Source organism: Sander vitreus, unplaced genomic scaffold (assembly GCF_031162955.1).
Source record: "Sander vitreus isolate 19-12246 unplaced genomic scaffold, sanVit1 ctg596_0, whole genome shotgun sequence".
Taxonomy (NCBI): domain Eukaryota; kingdom Metazoa; phylum Chordata; class Actinopteri; order Perciformes; family Percidae; genus Sander; species Sander vitreus.
Window position 1 is genome coordinate 5,205 of NW_027595688.1, and position 16,696 is coordinate 21,900.

Here is a 16,696-nt window from a genome sequence, read left to right on the forward strand (position 1 = left end):
GAGCTGAAATACAGACTCAAGTTGAAAACCTGTTAAAAGCAGATGTTATTGAGGAAAGCTACAGTCACTGGGCTGCGCCAGTTGTTTTGGTGCGCAAGAAGAATGGCACATGGCGTTTCTGCCTGGGCTACAGAAAACTCAATGCAGTGACAATCAAGGATTCCCACCCTCTTCCAGAGTCGACGACACATTGGATGCTTTGTCGGGCTCTGCCTGGTTCTCCACAATGGACCTGCAACATGGCTATTGACAAGTTGAGCTGGATGAGGAAGACCGCGAAAAAGACAGCATTCACAACTGGTAGTGGCCTTTATCACTTTAAAGTTATGCCAATGGGTCTCACCAATGCTCCAGCGACATGCCAGCGCTTGATGGAAATGGTACTTCGAGGTCTCCCATGGAAAACCTGTCTAGTGTATTTGGATGATGTCCTCATCTACAGCCGCTCTTTTAGTGAACATCTCCAGCACCTGGAAGAAATTCTCTCCAGATTCCAGTCAAGTGGCCTGAAGCTGAATCCCTCAAAAATGCTGTTTTGCCAGAGATCAGGTACAGTTTCTGGGCCATGTTGTATCCAAAGACGGCATTCAGCCAGACCCACGCAATGTGAAAAGTGTTCAAGACTGGCCTATTCCACGGTCAGCTACAGAAGTAAGAGCATTTCTTGGACTTTGTTCATATTACATAAGTTTATCAGAAGCGTTGCACATCACAGTGTCCCCCTACACGCCCTCACAGAGAAGAATGCACCTTTTCAATGGACTTTTCAATGTCAGGATGCATTCACTTACCTGAAGCATGCACTTACAAACCCTCCAGTGGTTGCATTCCCTGACTTTACTGTGCCATTCTCTCTCTACACAGATGCTTCAGGCTCTGCTATTGGTGCTGTGCTTGTTCAGAGACATGGGAATCAAGAAAAAAGTGATTGCTTATGCTAGTCATGTCCTCACAAAAGCAAAAGAAAATGGTCAACATATGACAGAGAACTCTGGGTCATTGTCTGGGCCGTGCGAAATTTCCGCCACTATCTTTACAAACAGCCATTTGTTATTGTCACTGACCACAAACCTCTCCTGGGTCTCAGAAAGCTACCCAATGACAATGACAGAACTGGTCGTCGTGCACGCTGGGCTCTTGAACTTGATCCTTTTGAATGGACTGTAATTCACAAGGATGGCCACAGTCACCTCAATGCAGATGCAATGTCACGTCGCCCTGCTGACATCAGACCAGCAGAGCAGAGCACCTTCTCCAGTGCTCCCGGTAATCCACGCTCTGACAAGAGACATTCTAGTCTAAGTCCTGTAAGTCTGTCTAGTCCTGTCAGTTCTGTACATCACAGTCTCTGCAGTACTGAATTACTACATCTTCTGCTTCATTTTACATAAATAGAAACTGGACATCTTAGGCTAAAAAGTTCTGCAAGAGACACCATACTACAACAAAAAAAATAACTGGCCTTCTATAACCTTGTCAACAAAGATCACCACTGTTTGTATGCAATGGTCTGAGAACAGAGCTGCTACCTATTCTCTCTGAACATCGGGCTAGTGGCGCAATGGATAACGTGTCTGACTACGGATCAGAAGATTCTAGGTTCGACTCCTGGCTAGCTCGTACTACTCTTTAGGGATAAAATCACTTGTTCCTCGTTTGCAACTTACCTCCTGTACAAACTGTCTATCAAAGTAAATAAACCACTATAAAGAGCCGACCAATGAGTGTTTGTTCAACATGTGCTAGAAAGACTCTAAATCCTGCAATTTCAGTCAAGCACAGCTATCATCAAGCTTTCTCTGTTGTTTTTCTAGAATCAACAAACCATCTGTGGAATTGTTATTTGTCAATGACAACACCAAGTGGCCGTGATCGTATAGTGGTTAGTACTCTACGTTGTGGTTACAGCAACCCAGGTTTGAATCAGGGTCACGGCAGCTGTATAAAGCTACTTTTCTGATGTTCCTTTGAATTACTCCATCTTCAGCTTCATTTTACATTGATAGAAAATGGACAGCTAAGGCTGAAAGTCGTGTAAGAGACTCCATGTTTTCGTCTGCAACAAAAATTTGACTGGCCTTCTATACTCTTGTCAACAAAGATCACCACTGTTTGTATGCAATGGTCTGAGAACAGAGCTGCTCCCTATTTACTCCAAACGTCGGGCTAGTGGCGCAATGGATAACGTGTCTGACTACGGATCAGAAGATTCTAGGTTCAACTCCTGGCTAGCTCGTACTCCTCTTTAGCTATTATGGAGAGCCAATGATGAGTAAATGGTCTTTCAACCTGTGCTAAAAAGACTCTAAATCCTGCAATTTCATTCAAGCACAGCTATTATCAAGCTTTCGCTGTTTTTCTAGAATCAGCAGTGCTAGATAAACCATCCGTGGAATTGTCATTTGTCACTGACAGTACAAAATGGCCGTGATCGTATAGTGGTTTGTACTCTGCGTTGTGGCCGCAGCAACCCCAGTTTGAATCCGGGTCACGGCAGCTTTGTAGAGCTAGTTTTCTGTTGTTCCTTTGAATTACTCCATCTTCTGCTTCATTTTACATAAATACAAACTGGACAGCTTAGGCTAAAAGTTCTGCAAGAGACCCCATACTACAACAAAAAAATGACTGACCTTCTATACCCTTGTCAACAAAGATCACCACTGTTTGTATGCAATGGTCTGAGAACAGAGCTGCTCCCTATTTACACTAAATGTAGGGCTAGTGGTGCAATGGATTTGATACGGATCAGAAGATTCTAGGTTTTGACTCCTGGCTAGCTCGTACTCCTCTTTAGCTATTAAGTCACTTGTCCTGTACAAACTGTATATAAAAATAAATTTACATCTAAAAGAGCCAAACGATGAGGGAATGGTCTTTCAACCTGTGCTAAAAAGACTGTAAATCCTGCAATTTCAGTCAAGCACAGCTACCATCAAGCTTTCTCTGTTGTTTTTCTAGAATCAGCAGTGCTAGATAAACCATCTGTGGAATTGTTATTTGTCACTGACAACACCAAGTGGCCGTGATCGTATAGTGGTTAGTACTCTACGTTGCGGTTACAATTCCAGGTTTTAATCAGGGTCACGGCAGCTGTATAAAGCTACTTTTCTGATGTTCCTTTGAATTACTCCATCTTCAGCTTCATTTTACATTGATAGAAAATGGACAGCTAAGGCTGAAAGTCGTGTAAGAGACTCCATGTTTTCGTCTGCAACAAAAATTTGACTGGCCTTCTATACTCTTGTCAACAAAGATCACCACTGTTTGTATGCAATGGTCTGAGAACAGAGCTGCTCCCTGTTTTCACTAAATGTAGGGCTAGTGGCGCAATGGATAACGCGTCTGACTACGGATCAGAAGCTTCTAGGTTTGATTCCTGGCTAGCTCGTACTCCTCTTTAGCTATTAAGTCACTTGTCCTGTACAAACTGTATATAAAACTAAATTTACATCTAAAAGAGCCAAACGATGAGGGAATGGTCTTTCAACCTGTGCTAAAAAGACTGTAAATCCTGCAATTTCAGCACCTACCATCAAGCTTTCTCTGTTGTTTTTCTAGAATCAGCAGTGCTAGATAAACCATCCGTGGAATTGTCATTTGTCACTCGACAGCACCAAGCGGCCGTGATCGTATAGTGGTTAGTACTCTGCGTTGTGGCCGCAGCAAACCTGGTTGAATCCGGGTCACGGCAGCTGTATAAAGCTGTTTCTCTGTTGTTCCTTTGAATTACTCCATCTTCTGCTTCTTTTTACATTAATAGAAACTGGACATCTTAGGCTGAAAGTCGTGTAAGAGCGCCTTATTTTTCGACTGCAACAAAAAGTTTAAATGGCCTTCTATACCCTTGTCAATAAAGATCACCACTCTTTGTATGCAATGGTCTGAGAACAGAGCTGCTCCCTATTTTCACTAAATGTAGGGCTTGTGGCGAAATGGATAACGCGTCTGACTACGGATCAGAAGATTCTAGGTTGGACTCCTGGCTAGCTCGTACTTCTCTTTAGGTATAAAATCACTTCTTCCTCATTTCCAACTTTACTCCAGGACAAACTGTCTATAAAAGTAAATTTACATCTATAAAGAGCCAAACGATGAGTAAATGGTCTTTCAACCTGTGCTAAAAAGACTCTAAAAGTTCTGCAAGAGACCCCATACTACAACAAAAAAATGACTGGCCTTCTATACTATTGTCAAGAAAGATCGCCACTGTTTGTATGCAATGGTCTGAGAACAGAGCTGCTCCTTATTCTTTCTGAGCAACGGGCTAGTGGCGCAATGGATAACGCGTCTGACTACGGATCAGAAGATTCTAGGTTCAACTCCTGGCTAGCTCGTACTTCTCTTTAGCTATTAAGTCACTTGTCCTGTACAAACTGTATATAAAACTAAATTTACACCTAGAAGAGCAAAACATTGAGGGAATGGTCTTTCAACCTGTGTTAAAAAGACTCTAAATCCTGTAATTTCAGTCAAGCACAGCTATCCTCAAGCTTTCTCTGTTGTTTTTCTAGAATCAGCAGTGCTAGATAAACCATCCGTGGAATTTTAATTTGTTACTCATCAATTAGGAATACCAAGAAAATAGCAGTATATTTGTGATTCAGAGTTCCAACTATGCTATCACATCAACGAGGCAATTGCAACACCAAGTGGCCGTGATCGTATAGTGGTTAGTACTCTACGTTGTGGTTACAGCAACCCAGGTTTGAATCGGGTTCACGGCAGCTGTATAAAGCTACTTTTCTGTTGTTCCTTTGAATTACTCCATCTTCAGCTTCATTTTACATTGATAGAAACTGGACAGCTTAGGCTGAAAGTCATGCAAGAGGCTCCTTATTTTCGACTACAACAAAAAAAATGACTGGTCTTCTATACCCTTGTCAACAAAGATCACCACTGTTTGTATGCAATGGTCTGAGAACAGAGCTGCTCCCTGTTTTCACTAAATGTAGGGCTAGTGGCGCAATGGATAACGCGTCTGACTACGGATCAGAAGATTCTAGGTTCGACTCCTGGCTAGTTCGTACTTCTCTTTAGGTATAAAATCACTTCTTCCTCATTTCCAACTTTACTCCTGTACAAACTGTCTCTCAAAGTAAATGTTAACTATAAAGAGCCGAACAAATGAGTAAATGTGCTTAAACAGCTCTAAATTCTTGAATTTCAGTCAAGCACAGCTATTATCAAGCTTTCTCTGTTGTTTTTCTAGAATCAGCAGTGTTAGATAAACCATCTGTGGAATTGTCATTTGTTACTCATCAATTATGGAAACAGATAAAATAGCAGTATATTTGTGATTCAGAGTTCCAACTATACTATCATAACAACGAGGCGATGGAGGCAGCGGTAGAGCAGCAACTCCCGTGTTCTGAGAGGTTAAATGACTGTTTTTCGTTAAAGGAGTCTGGTGGCTTTGGAGAGAGATAACGGCTTCAGTTCCCCATCGTAAAGGGCTGTCTGACAGGAAGGTAAGGCACTGAAAATATCCCTAAATATAGCGTCCACTTCAACTGATATAGATTTTTTTTTAGGTGTCTAACTTTGTTAGTGAAGTTAAAACTGAAATAAAAGTGGAGGATCTTGACTTTTCCCACTTATATTGAACATATTTATGTTTTCCCTCGAGCTTTGGACAGTTTGGACAAAGAGAAACAGTCACTGACGCCTGAGAGAAAAAAAAAACTGTGTTGTCATGGTTATCACTTCCTTATGTTCTCACACAGCATCCACACGCATGCACGCACGCACGCACGCACGCACGAACGCACACACACACACACACACACACACACACACACACACACACACTCACACACACACACGCACACATGCAAACACTAACACACACAGACACACAAGCACACAAACACTAACACACAAACACACACAGACACACATACACAGACACACACACACACACACACACACACACACACACACACACACACACAATCAAAACACTCAGGACTCAGGATTTGCTTCGGAAAGGATTCACAACAAATGGTCAAAAAATACAGTTAAGGTTAAAGTATTCGGATTAGAAAAAGAGATGTTCATAAAGGGCATTCTGGGAAATGTTGGAACTCAATTACAGAAGAAAAAAGAAGTTGATGCAACCCACTCAGTGAACAGAGCAACGTCCTTCCTGTAGCGAGAGAGGGACATCTAATGGCCATTTGTGAGTACTGCAGAAATGCAATTAAATCATCTTTACAGTTTTTTCCAATTGAAAGTTCTGCAAGAGACCCCATACTACAACAAAAAAATGACTGGCCTTCTATAACCTTGTCAACAAAGATCACCACTGTTTGTATGCAATGGTCTGAGAACAGAGCTGCTCCCTACGTTCTCTAAATGTAGGGCTAGTGGCGCAATGGATAACGCGTCTGACTACGGATCAGAAGATTCTAGGTTCGACTCCTGGCTAGCTCGTACTTCTCTTTAGGTATAAAATCACTTCTTCCTCATTTCCAACTTTACTCCTGTACAAACTGTCTCTCAAAGTAAATGTTAACTATAAAGAGCCGAACAAATGAGTAAATGTGCTTAAACAGCTCTAAATTCTTGAATTTCAGTCAAGCACAGCTATTATCAAGCTTTCTCTGTTGTTTTTCTAGAATCAGCAGTGCTAGATAAACCATCTGTGGAATTGTCATTTGTTACTCATCAATTATGGAAACAGATAAAATAGCAGTATATTTGTGATTCAGAGTTCCAACTATACTATCACAACAACGAGGCACTGACAATACCAAGTGGCCGTGATCGTATAGTGGTTAGTACTCAGTGTTGTGGCTGCAGCAGATCGGGTTTGAATCTGGGTCACGGCAGCTGTGTAAAGCTACATTTCTGTTGTTCCTTTGAGTTACTCCACCCTCAGCTTCATTTTACATAGATAGAAACTGCACAGCACGGCATTCTATACTCTTGTCAGCAAAGATCACCACTGTTTGCATCCAATGGTGTGACTACCAAAACAGATCAGATTCAAACAGTGTTGAATAAAAATCAACACTGTTTGAATGCAATGGTGTGAGAACAGATCCTGGTGTGCAATGGTGTGAGAACAGATGGCCGCAGCATTCCTGGTTTGACTCTGGGTCAAGGCAGCTGTATAAAGGCACTTTTCTGTTGTTCCTTTGAATTACTACATCTTCTGCTTCATTTTACATAAATAGAAACTGGACAGCTTAGGCTAAAAGTCATGTAAGAGACCCCATACTACAACAAAAAAATTACTGGCCTTCTATACTCTTGTCAACAAAGATCACCACTGTTTGTATGCAATGGTCTGAGAACAGAGCTGCTCCCTATTTTCTCCAAAAGTCGGGCTAGTGGGGCAATGGATAACGCGTCTGACTACGGATCAGAAGATTCTAGGTTCGAAAGCTACATTTCTGTTGTTCCTTTGAATTACTACACCCTCAGCTTCATTTTTACATAGATAGAAACTGAGGCCTGTACTACTGGCGAGATCAACATGTCCTGGATTTCTTTCAGTTACCTTCTTACCTTGCTTCACCTAACCTAACACCCGCGGTCCCGCATAAGCTGTATCACGACGCTGGTTATCAACTAGTTCAATCAACCCAGGGTTTCCCAATCCACAGGCGCGCGCGTTCATATAAAAGAGGCGGTGTTTGCACAGCACGACCAATCGCAAACATCTACCAGAGCCGCATATTTTACATAAGAAGAGCAAACTATAATTCTACATAAATATGAAGAACACAGACACGGTTTTACAGGCAAACACAATACAGTCGCTGCTTCCTAAAACAGGAAGGAAAGCTGGCAAAAAACAAGCCGACGCTGTAGATGCGTGAATCATAACGCTTATTAATAGCACTTCCCCATCAGTCAGGACCAAAATCTGACCATAATTACACTTGTGCACTTTCCATAAACTGTCGTTGCTTTAGCCTAGTATTTCAGTTGCAGTCCTGGCAGTGGGAAGCCATCGTGAGAGCAAATAACATATATAAAAAACTAAATTCAAACTGATGTGCGCATTGGCAACACACGGCTCAAGAAGCCGAGCCGATATGTAATTCCCTCCCATTACAATCTATACATTTCATAAATATGCACATCAGGGAATGCTAACGGGGTTGTCGGTCTCTAAATGTTTTAACTTTTATGTGCGCACCCCTTTCTCCCTCTCTCCCTCTCTCTCTCTCTCCACCCACCGAGCTCCACCTGGTCTTCTAAGAACGGTGACGCCGTTATCAATCGAGTATTGATTGGTCAGTAGGCGGTGCTTTTACACCGGTTGATCTCTGATCGCCAACATAACCTGCTCCCGACCAGGATAGGCGTTCAGCATAAGTTACCACGACGATTGAACCCGATCACAAGTGATCCACCTTCGTAGTCCAGAAAACCCTGGATTGAACCTGAAGTTAGCTGGTTAACGCCAAATTCGTAGTTCAAGCCTCTGGACAGCTTATGCTAAAAGTTCTGCAAGAGACCCCATACTACAACAAAAAAATGACTGGCCTTCTATACTCTTGTCAACAAAGATCACCACTGTTTGTATGCAATGGTCTGAGTACTGAGCTGCTCCCTATGCTCTCCAAATGGAGGGCTAGTGGCGCAATGGATAACGCGTCTGACTACGGATCAGAAGATTCTAGGTTCGACTCCTGGCTAGCTCATACTTCTCTTCAGGTATTAAATCACTTCTTACTCGTTTCCAACTTTACTCATGTACAAACTGTCTATCAAAGTAAATGTTAACTATAAAGCTTTAACCCTCCAGCTGGGTCACATCATGGTGGCGCTTGGGAGCGCATAATACGGATGATCAGGAAGATTTTGTGCTCTGTGCTCCGTCAACAAACCTTGGATGACGAAAGGTTCCATACCGTGCTCTGTGAGGCTGAAGCTATGCTCAACGATCACCCCATCACAAGGCTGTCAGAGGACCCCAACGACCTTGAGGCGTTGACGCCAAACCATCTACTACTCCTCAAAGGAAAACCAGTTCTCCCACCAGGACTGTTCGACAAAAGGGATGTTTGCGCAAGGAGAAGGTAGTACATCTCGGATCTCTTTTGGAAGAGGTGGATCCGCTTACCGCTTTTACAGGAGCGTCACAAATGGAACCAGGAGAAGAGGAGCTTTGTTCCTGGAGACCTGGTCATGGTTGCGGACTCCACAGCACCACGTGGGTCATGGATGCTAGGAAGAGTCCTGCAACCCTTCCCTGATAAGAGAGGTCTGGTATGTGTGGTTCGTTTGACAGGGATTATGGTTGAGGTCTTGAAGCGTCTGAGTACGGCTCCAAAGACTCTGGGTTCGACTCCTGGCTATCTCGTACTACTCTTTAGCTATTAAATCACACCATACTACAACAAAAAAATGACTGGCCTTCTATACCCTTGTCAACAAAGATCACTACTGTTTGTGTGCAATGGTCTGAGAAAAGAGCCGCTCCCTACATTCTCTAAATGTAGGGCTAGTGGCGCAATGGATAACGCGTCTGACTTCGGATCAGAAGATTCTAGGTTCGACTCCTGGCTAGCTCGTACTCCTCTTTAGGTATTAAATCACTTGTCCTGTACAAACTGTATATAAAACTAAATTTACATCTAAAAGAGCCAAACGATGAGGGAATGGTCTTTCAACCTGTGCTAAAAAGACTCTAAATCCTGCAATTTCAGCAGCTACCATCAAGCTTTCTCTGTTGTTTTTCTAGAATCAGCAGTGCTAGATAAACCATCCGTGGAATTGTCATTTGTCACTCACAATACCAAGCGGCCGTGATCGTATAGTGGTTAGTACTCTGCGTTGTGGCCGCAGCAACCCCGGTTCGAATCCGGGTCATGGAAGCTGCATAAAGCTACATTTCTGTTGTTCCTTTGAGTTACTCCACCCTCAGCTTCATTTTACATAGATAGAAACTGCACAGCACGGCCTTCTATACTCTTGTAAACAAAGATCACCACTCTTTGCATCCAATGGTGTGACTACCAAAACAGATAAGATTCAAACAGTGTTGAACAAAAATAAACACTGTTTGCATGCAATGGTGTGAGAACAGATCCTGGTGTGCAATGGTGTGAGAACAGATGGCTGCAGCATTCCTGGTTTGACTCTGGGTCAAGGCAGCTGTATAAAGGCACTTTTCTGTTGTTCCTTTGAATTACTCCATCTTCTGTTTCTTTTTACATTAATAGAAACTGGACAGCTTAGACTAAAAGTTATGCAAGAGACCCCATACTACAACAAAAAAATGACTGGCCTTCTATAACCTTGTCAACAAAGATCACCACTGTTTGTATGCAATGGTCTGAGAACAGAGCTGCTACCTATTCTCTCTGAACATCGGGCTAGTGGGGCAATGGATAAAGCGTCTGACTACGGATCAGAAGATTCTAGGTTCGACACCTGGCTAGGAACTATACAAACTGTATATAAAACTAAATTTACATCTAAAAGAACCAAACGATGAGGGAATGGTCTTTCAACCTGTGCTAAAAAGACTCTAAATCCTGCAATTTCAGTCAAGCACAGCCACCATCAAGCTTTCTCTGTTGTTTTTCTAGAATCAGCAGTGCCTGATAAACCATCCGTGGAATTGTCATTTGTCACTCACAACACCAAGTGGCCATGATCGTATAGTGGTTAGTACTCTGCGTTGTGGCCGCAGCAACCCTGGTTTGAATCCGGGTCACGGCAGCTGTGTAAAGCTGCTTTTCTGTTGTTCCTTTGAATTACTCCATCTTCTGCTTCTTTTTACATTGACAGAAACTGGACAGCTTAGGCTGAAAGTCATGCAAGAGGCTCCTTACTTTCGACAAAATTTGACTGACCTCCTATACCCTTGTCAACAAAGATCACCACTGTTTGCATGCAATGGTGCGAGTACTGAGCTGCTCCCTCTTCCGTCTAAACATCGGGCTAGTGGCGCAATGGGTAACGCGTCTGACTACGGATCAGAAGATTCTAGGTTAGCTCGTACTACTCCTTAGCTATTATGGAGAGCCAAACAATGAGTAAATAAAAAAGACTCTAAATCCTGCAATTTCAGTCAAGCACAGCTACCATCAAGCTTTCTCTGTTGTTTTTCTAGAATCAGCAGTGCTAGATAAACCATCCGTTGAATTGTCATTTGTTACTTTTGTAAGGTTTAGAAGTGGAGTTAATTCATATTTGAAAGGTGTAAGGCTCAGAATTTAATATAATTTATATTTTAGTTAATTCACTAGAAATGTATTTACAATGTTTATTCAGTTAATCATTTACATACTTATGTTACACAATTATTAGTTACATATTTACATGTTTACATATTTAACACAGTCAGGATATTCTGTTGAATGTCCTTTTCTGATTCCCTCACATTTACCTCAGTCTAAGTTCTCCCTTCTGATTGGTTAGTTCAGTCACGTGGAAGGTCCGATCTAGGAAGTGTTGTTGTTGTGAGGGGTGTTCAGTAAAGTACCGCATGAGAAAGTCATCCGTCTCCATCCTACTGTTTATTCTCATAAAGAGTGATCCACCACCACATACCGAACCCTCACGTTACATTTGGTGGCAGCGTGGTGTTATTTTGGTGGTCTTTGCGCATTTGGTGAGTTTTATTCCTACGAACTGTGGATGTAGTCACTTTTTGTGCCATCTGGATTTTACACTCTTTGAGTGCAGTGGATTGACTACAAACTAGTTTGGAGATATTAATGGACTTTTGCAGTATTTTTTATTATTATTTTTTTTTCTTCTACCTGACGTGCTTTTTGTGATTTTTGGACTGGACATTTTGTCACCATGTCGGCTGATGAAAGTGAAGCTGTGCTGCAGTCTCCTCCCTCACAACGACGGCAAGGTGCTACAGGGACAGGTGCTGCTTCTGTAGCCACACATGCTGTCTCCAGTGCACTGAAAATTGATCTTCCACCTGCTTTTAAAGGAGATGGGACTGAATCATTCACAAGTTGGTCTCGATGCTTTGAAGTGGCAGTGCAGGCTATGAATTCAACTGATACGGATCTGCCTGCAGTGATGGCCTCCGTCCTCCCTACTCGCCTAGCAGATGCTGCATTTCTGTATTGGCACAGCCTTCCTTCTTCGACCCAGAGGGACTATGACTTTGTTCATATTACCGCAAGTTTATCAGAAGCTTTGCACATCACAGTGTCCCCCTACACGCCCTCACAGAGAAGAATGCACCTTTTCAATGGACTTTTCAATGTCAGGATGCATTCACTTACCTGAAGCATGCACTTACAAACCCTCCAGTGGTTGCATTCCCTGACTTTACTGTGCCATTCTCTCTCTACACAGATGCTTCAGGCTCTGCTATTGGTGCTGTGCTTGTTCAGAGACAAGGGAATCAAGAAAAAGTGATTGCTTATGCTAGTCATGTCCTCACAAAAGTGGACAAGTACGGATCAGAAGACTCTAGGTTAGCTCGTACTACTCCTTAGCTATTATGGAGAGCCAAACAATGAGAAAAATAAAAAGACTCTCAATCCTGCAATTTCAGTCAAGCACAGCTACCATCAAGCTTTCTCTGTTGTTTTTCTAGAATCAGCAGTGCTAAATAAACCATCTGTGGAATTGTCATTTGTTACTCATCAATTAGGAATACCGAGAAAATAGCAGTATATTTGTGATTCAGAGTTCCAACTATGCTATCACATCAACGAGGCAATTGCAAGACCAAGTGGCCGTGATAGTATAGTGGTTAGTACTCTACGTTGTGGTTACAGCAACCCAGGTTTGAATCAGGGTCACTGCAGCTGTGTTAAGCTACTTTTCTGTTGTTCCTTTAATTACTCCATCTTCTGCTTCATTTTACATAGATAGAAACTGGACAGCTTAGGCTAAAAGTTCTGCAAGAGACCCCATACTACAACAAAAAAATTACTGGCCTTCTATACCCTTGTCAACAAAGATCACCACTGTTTGTATGCAATGGTCTGAGAACAGAGCTGCTCCCTATGCTCTTTGAGTATATTTGTGATTCAGAGTTCCAACTATACTATCACAACAACGAGGCACTGACAATACCAAGTGGCCGTGATCGTATAGTGGTTAGTACTCTGCGTTGTGGCTGCAGCAGATCGGGTTTGAATCTGGGTCACGGCAGCTTTGTAGAGCTAGTTTTCTGTTGTTCCTTTGAATTACTACATCTTCTGCTTCATTTTACATAAATAGAAACTGGACAGCTTAGGCTAAAAGTTATGCAAGAGACCCCATACTACAACAAAAAAATTACTGGCCTTCTATACTCTTGTCAACAAAGATCGCCACTGTTTATATGCAATGGTCTGAGTACTGAGCTGCTCCCTACATTCTCTCCAAATGTAGGGCTAGTGGCGCAATGGATAACGTGTCTGACTACGGCTCCGAAGATTCTAGGTTGGACTCCTGGCTAGCTCGTACTCCTCTTTAGCTATTATGGAGAGCCAAACGATGAGTAAATGGTCTTTCAACCTGTGCTAAAAAGACTCTAAATCCTGCAAATTCAGTCAAGCACAGCTATTATCAAGCTTTCTCTGTTGTTTTTCTAGAATCAGCAGTGCTAGATAAACCATCCGTGGAATTGCCATTTGTCACTGAGAGTACAAAATGGCCGTGATTGTATAGTGGTTAGTACTCTGCTTTATGGCCGCAGCAACCCAGGTTTGAATCTGGGTCACGGCAGCTGTGTAAAGCCACTTTTCTGTTGTTCCTTTGAATTAGTCCACCCTCAGCTTCATTTTACATAGATAGAAACTGCACAGCACGGCCTTCTATACACTTGTCAGCAAAGATCACCACTGTTTGCATCCAATGGTGTGAGTACCAAAACAGATCTGATTCAAACAGCTAAGGCTGAAAGTCGTGTAAGAGACTCCATGTTTTCGTCTGCAACAAAAATTTGACTGGCCTTCTATACTCTTGTCAACAAAGATCACCACTGTTTGCATGCAATGGTCTGAGAACAGAGCTGCTCCCTATTTACTCCAAACGTTGGGCTAGTGGCGCAATGGATAACGCGTCTGACTACGGATCAGAAGATTCTAGGTTCAACTCCTGGCTAGCTCGTACTCCTCTTTAGCTATTATGGAGAGAGCTAAACGATGAGTAAATGGTCTTTCAACCTGTGCTAAAAAGACTCTAAATCCTGCAATTTCATTCAAGCACAGCTATTATCAAGCTTTCTCTGTTGTTTTTCTAGAATCAGCAGTGCTAGATAAACCATCTGTGGAATTGTCATTTGTTACTCATCAATTATGGAAACAGAGAAAATAGCAGTATATTTGTGATTCAGAGTTCCAACTATGCTATCACATCAACGAGGCACTGACAATACCAAGTGGCTGTGATCGTATAGTGGTTAGTACTCTACGTTGTGGTTACAGCAACCCTGGTTGGAATCCGGATCACGGCAGCTGTGTTAAGCTACTTTTCTGTTGTTCCTTTGAATTACTCCATCTTCTGCTTCATTTTACATAGATAGAAACTGGACAGCTTATGCTAAAAGTTCTCCATAATAGATAAAGAGGAGTGCGAGCTAGCCAGGAGTTGAACCTAGAATCTTCTGATCCGTAGTCAGACAGCGTTATCCATTGCGCCACTAGCCCTACATTTTAGCATGAAATAACATATAAAACATGTTACATTATATATATTTTGATATATAAGTCGCACCTGACTATAAGTCGCAGGACCAGCCAAAGTATGAAAAAAAGTGCGACTTATAGTCCGGAAAATACGGTAAGTGATTTTACTGCAAAAAGTTACCACTGAACTCATAAAACTGTGATCTTTACATGTCATTGATATGAGTTTTTTAAACTAAGGATGGCAACGCCTATAGTGCAGATGCGTCAAACTCATGCATATCAGTTTAGGTTCACAATACTTTTGGCCCGCCTAGTTTTTGTCGCATTTTCAGAAGTTTTTGTAAATCTTTTCGATGTTTGTGGTGCTTTTCCCAACGTTTTTGAAGCCTTTGCCAAAGTTTTTGGCGCTTTTTCAATGCTTAAGGCGCTTCTTTTCGATGTTTTTGATGCAGTTTTCAATGTTTTTGACACTTTTTTATGCTTTTTCCCCAACGTTTTTTGATGTTTTACCAACGTTTTTTCTTTCTTCAATTTTTTTCCTTTTACAGCGTTTTTGATGCTTTTTTAAACGTTTTCCGCTGCGTTTGCGCAGTTTTAGCGCTTTTTACAGCGTTGTTGACACAGTTATCAGTTTTATTTGTGCTTTTTTCAACGTTTTTGTCGTTTCTTTTCTATGATGGATAAGTTAAGTTGTTGGTGACTTTTTTGGGGCTTTTTGAGGCCCAAACTGTAAGTGAGAAAGCTATGAGAGACATGCAATAATACATACAGTCAAAATATTTGACTTTTTCTCTTAAATAAAAGCATATCAATAAAAATACGTCTGTCTCTTAGTGAAGTTGAGTTTGGCGCCCCTGGCGCTTTTTTTTGACGTTGTTGACACAGTTATCAGTTTTATTTGTGCTTTTTTCAACGTTTTTGTCGTTTCTTTTCTATGATGGATAAGTTAAGTTGTTGGTGACAGGATTTAGAGTCTTTTTAGCACAGGTTGAAAGACCATTCCCTCATCGTTTGGCTCTTTTAGATGTAAAATTAGTTTTATATACAGTTTGTACAGGACAAGTGATTTAATACCTAAAGAGAAGTACGAGCTAACCAGGAGTCCAACCTAGAATCTTCTGATCCTTAGTCAGACGCGTTATCCATTACGCCACTAGCCCTACATTTAGTGTAAATAGGGAGCAGCTCTGTTCTCAGACCATTGCATACAAACAGTGGTGATCTTTGTTGACAAGAGTATAGAAGGCCAGTCATTTTTTTGTTGTAGTCGAAAATATGGAGTCTCTTGCATGACTTTCAGTCTAAGCTGTCCAGTTTCTATTAATGTAAAAAGAAACAGAAGATGGAGTAATTCAAAGGAACAACAGAAAAGTGGATTTACACAGCTGCCATGACCCAGATTCAAACCTGGGTTGCTGCGGCCACAACGCAGAGTACTAACCACTATATGATCACGGCCATTTTGTATTGTCAGTGACAAATGGCAATTCCACGGATGGTTTATCTAGCACCGTTGATTCTAGAAAAACAACAGCGAAAGCTTGATAACAGCTGTGCTTGACTGAAATTGCAGGATTTAGAGTCTTTTTAGCGCAGGTTGAAAGACCATTCCCTCATCGTTTGGCTCTTTTAGATGTAAATTTAGTTTTAGATACAGTTTGTACATGACGAGTGATTTAATACCTAAAGACCTTTTCTGGCCTTCTATACCCTTGTCAACAAAGATCGCCACTGTTTGTATGCAATGGTCTGAGAACAGAGCTGCTCCCTGTTTTCACTAAATGTAGGGGCTAGTGGCGCAATGGATAACGCGTCTGACTACGGATCAGAAGATTCTAGGTTCAACTCCTGGCTAGCTCGTACTCCTCTTTATCTATTATGGAGACCCAAACGATGAGTAAATGGTCTTTCAACCTGTGCTAAAAAGACTCTAAATCCTGCAATTTCATTCAAGCACAGCTATTATCAAGCTTTCTCTGTTGTTTTTCTACAATCAGCAGTTCTAGATAAACCATCCGTGGAATTGTCATTTGTCACTGACAGTACAAAATGGCCGTGATCGTATAGTGGTTTGTACTCTGCGTTGTGGCACGCAGCAACCCCAGTTTGAATCCTGCTACCTATTCTGTCCAAACATA

At 41.9% G+C, this 16,696-nt stretch overlaps 11 non-coding genes across 11 annotated transcripts; 10 read left to right on the top strand and 1 right to left on the bottom strand.

Annotated features, from left to right (window-relative positions):
• The first annotated feature begins 1,547 nt into the window (after positions 1-1,547).
• On the top strand, positions 1,548-1,620 carry trnar-acg (transfer RNA arginine (anticodon ACG)). The gene has a single exon. It is a non-coding gene; the product is annotated as a tRNA-Arg (tRNA).
• Positions 1,621-2,163: 543 nt separating this feature from the next.
• trnar-acg (transfer RNA arginine (anticodon ACG)) lies at positions 2,164-2,236 on the top strand. The gene has a single exon. It is a non-coding gene; the product is annotated as a tRNA-Arg (tRNA).
• Positions 2,237-3,315: 1,079 nt separating this feature from the next.
• Positions 3,316-3,388, top strand: trnar-acg (transfer RNA arginine (anticodon ACG)). Its single transcript has one exon. It is a non-coding gene; the product is annotated as a tRNA-Arg (tRNA).
• An 873-nt stretch (positions 3,389-4,261) lies between these two features.
• trnar-acg (transfer RNA arginine (anticodon ACG)) lies at positions 4,262-4,334 on the top strand. The gene has a single exon. It is a non-coding gene; the product is annotated as a tRNA-Arg (tRNA).
• Positions 4,335-4,951: 617 nt separating this feature from the next.
• trnar-acg (transfer RNA arginine (anticodon ACG)) lies at positions 4,952-5,024 on the top strand. The gene has a single exon. It is a non-coding gene; the product is annotated as a tRNA-Arg (tRNA).
• Positions 5,025-6,359: 1,335 nt separating this feature from the next.
• trnar-acg (transfer RNA arginine (anticodon ACG)) lies at positions 6,360-6,432 on the top strand. The gene has a single exon. It is a non-coding gene; the product is annotated as a tRNA-Arg (tRNA).
• Positions 6,433-8,584: 2,152 nt separating this feature from the next.
• Positions 8,585-8,657, top strand: trnar-acg (transfer RNA arginine (anticodon ACG)). Its single transcript has one exon. It is a non-coding gene; the product is annotated as a tRNA-Arg (tRNA).
• Positions 8,658-9,457: 800 nt separating this feature from the next.
• trnar-ucg (transfer RNA arginine (anticodon UCG)) lies at positions 9,458-9,530 on the top strand. Its single transcript has one exon. It is a non-coding gene; the product is annotated as a tRNA-Arg (tRNA).
• A 4,434-nt stretch (positions 9,531-13,964) lies between these two features.
• trnar-acg (transfer RNA arginine (anticodon ACG)) lies at positions 13,965-14,037 on the top strand. The gene has a single exon. It is a non-coding gene; the product is annotated as a tRNA-Arg (tRNA).
• A 465-nt stretch (positions 14,038-14,502) lies between these two features.
• trnar-acg (transfer RNA arginine (anticodon ACG)) lies at positions 14,503-14,576 on the bottom strand. The gene has a single exon. It is a non-coding gene; the product is annotated as a tRNA-Arg (tRNA).
• A 1,769-nt stretch (positions 14,577-16,345) lies between these two features.
• On the top strand, positions 16,346-16,418 carry trnar-acg (transfer RNA arginine (anticodon ACG)). Its single transcript has one exon. It is a non-coding gene; the product is annotated as a tRNA-Arg (tRNA).
• The last annotated feature ends 278 nt before the right edge of the window (positions 16,419-16,696 follow it).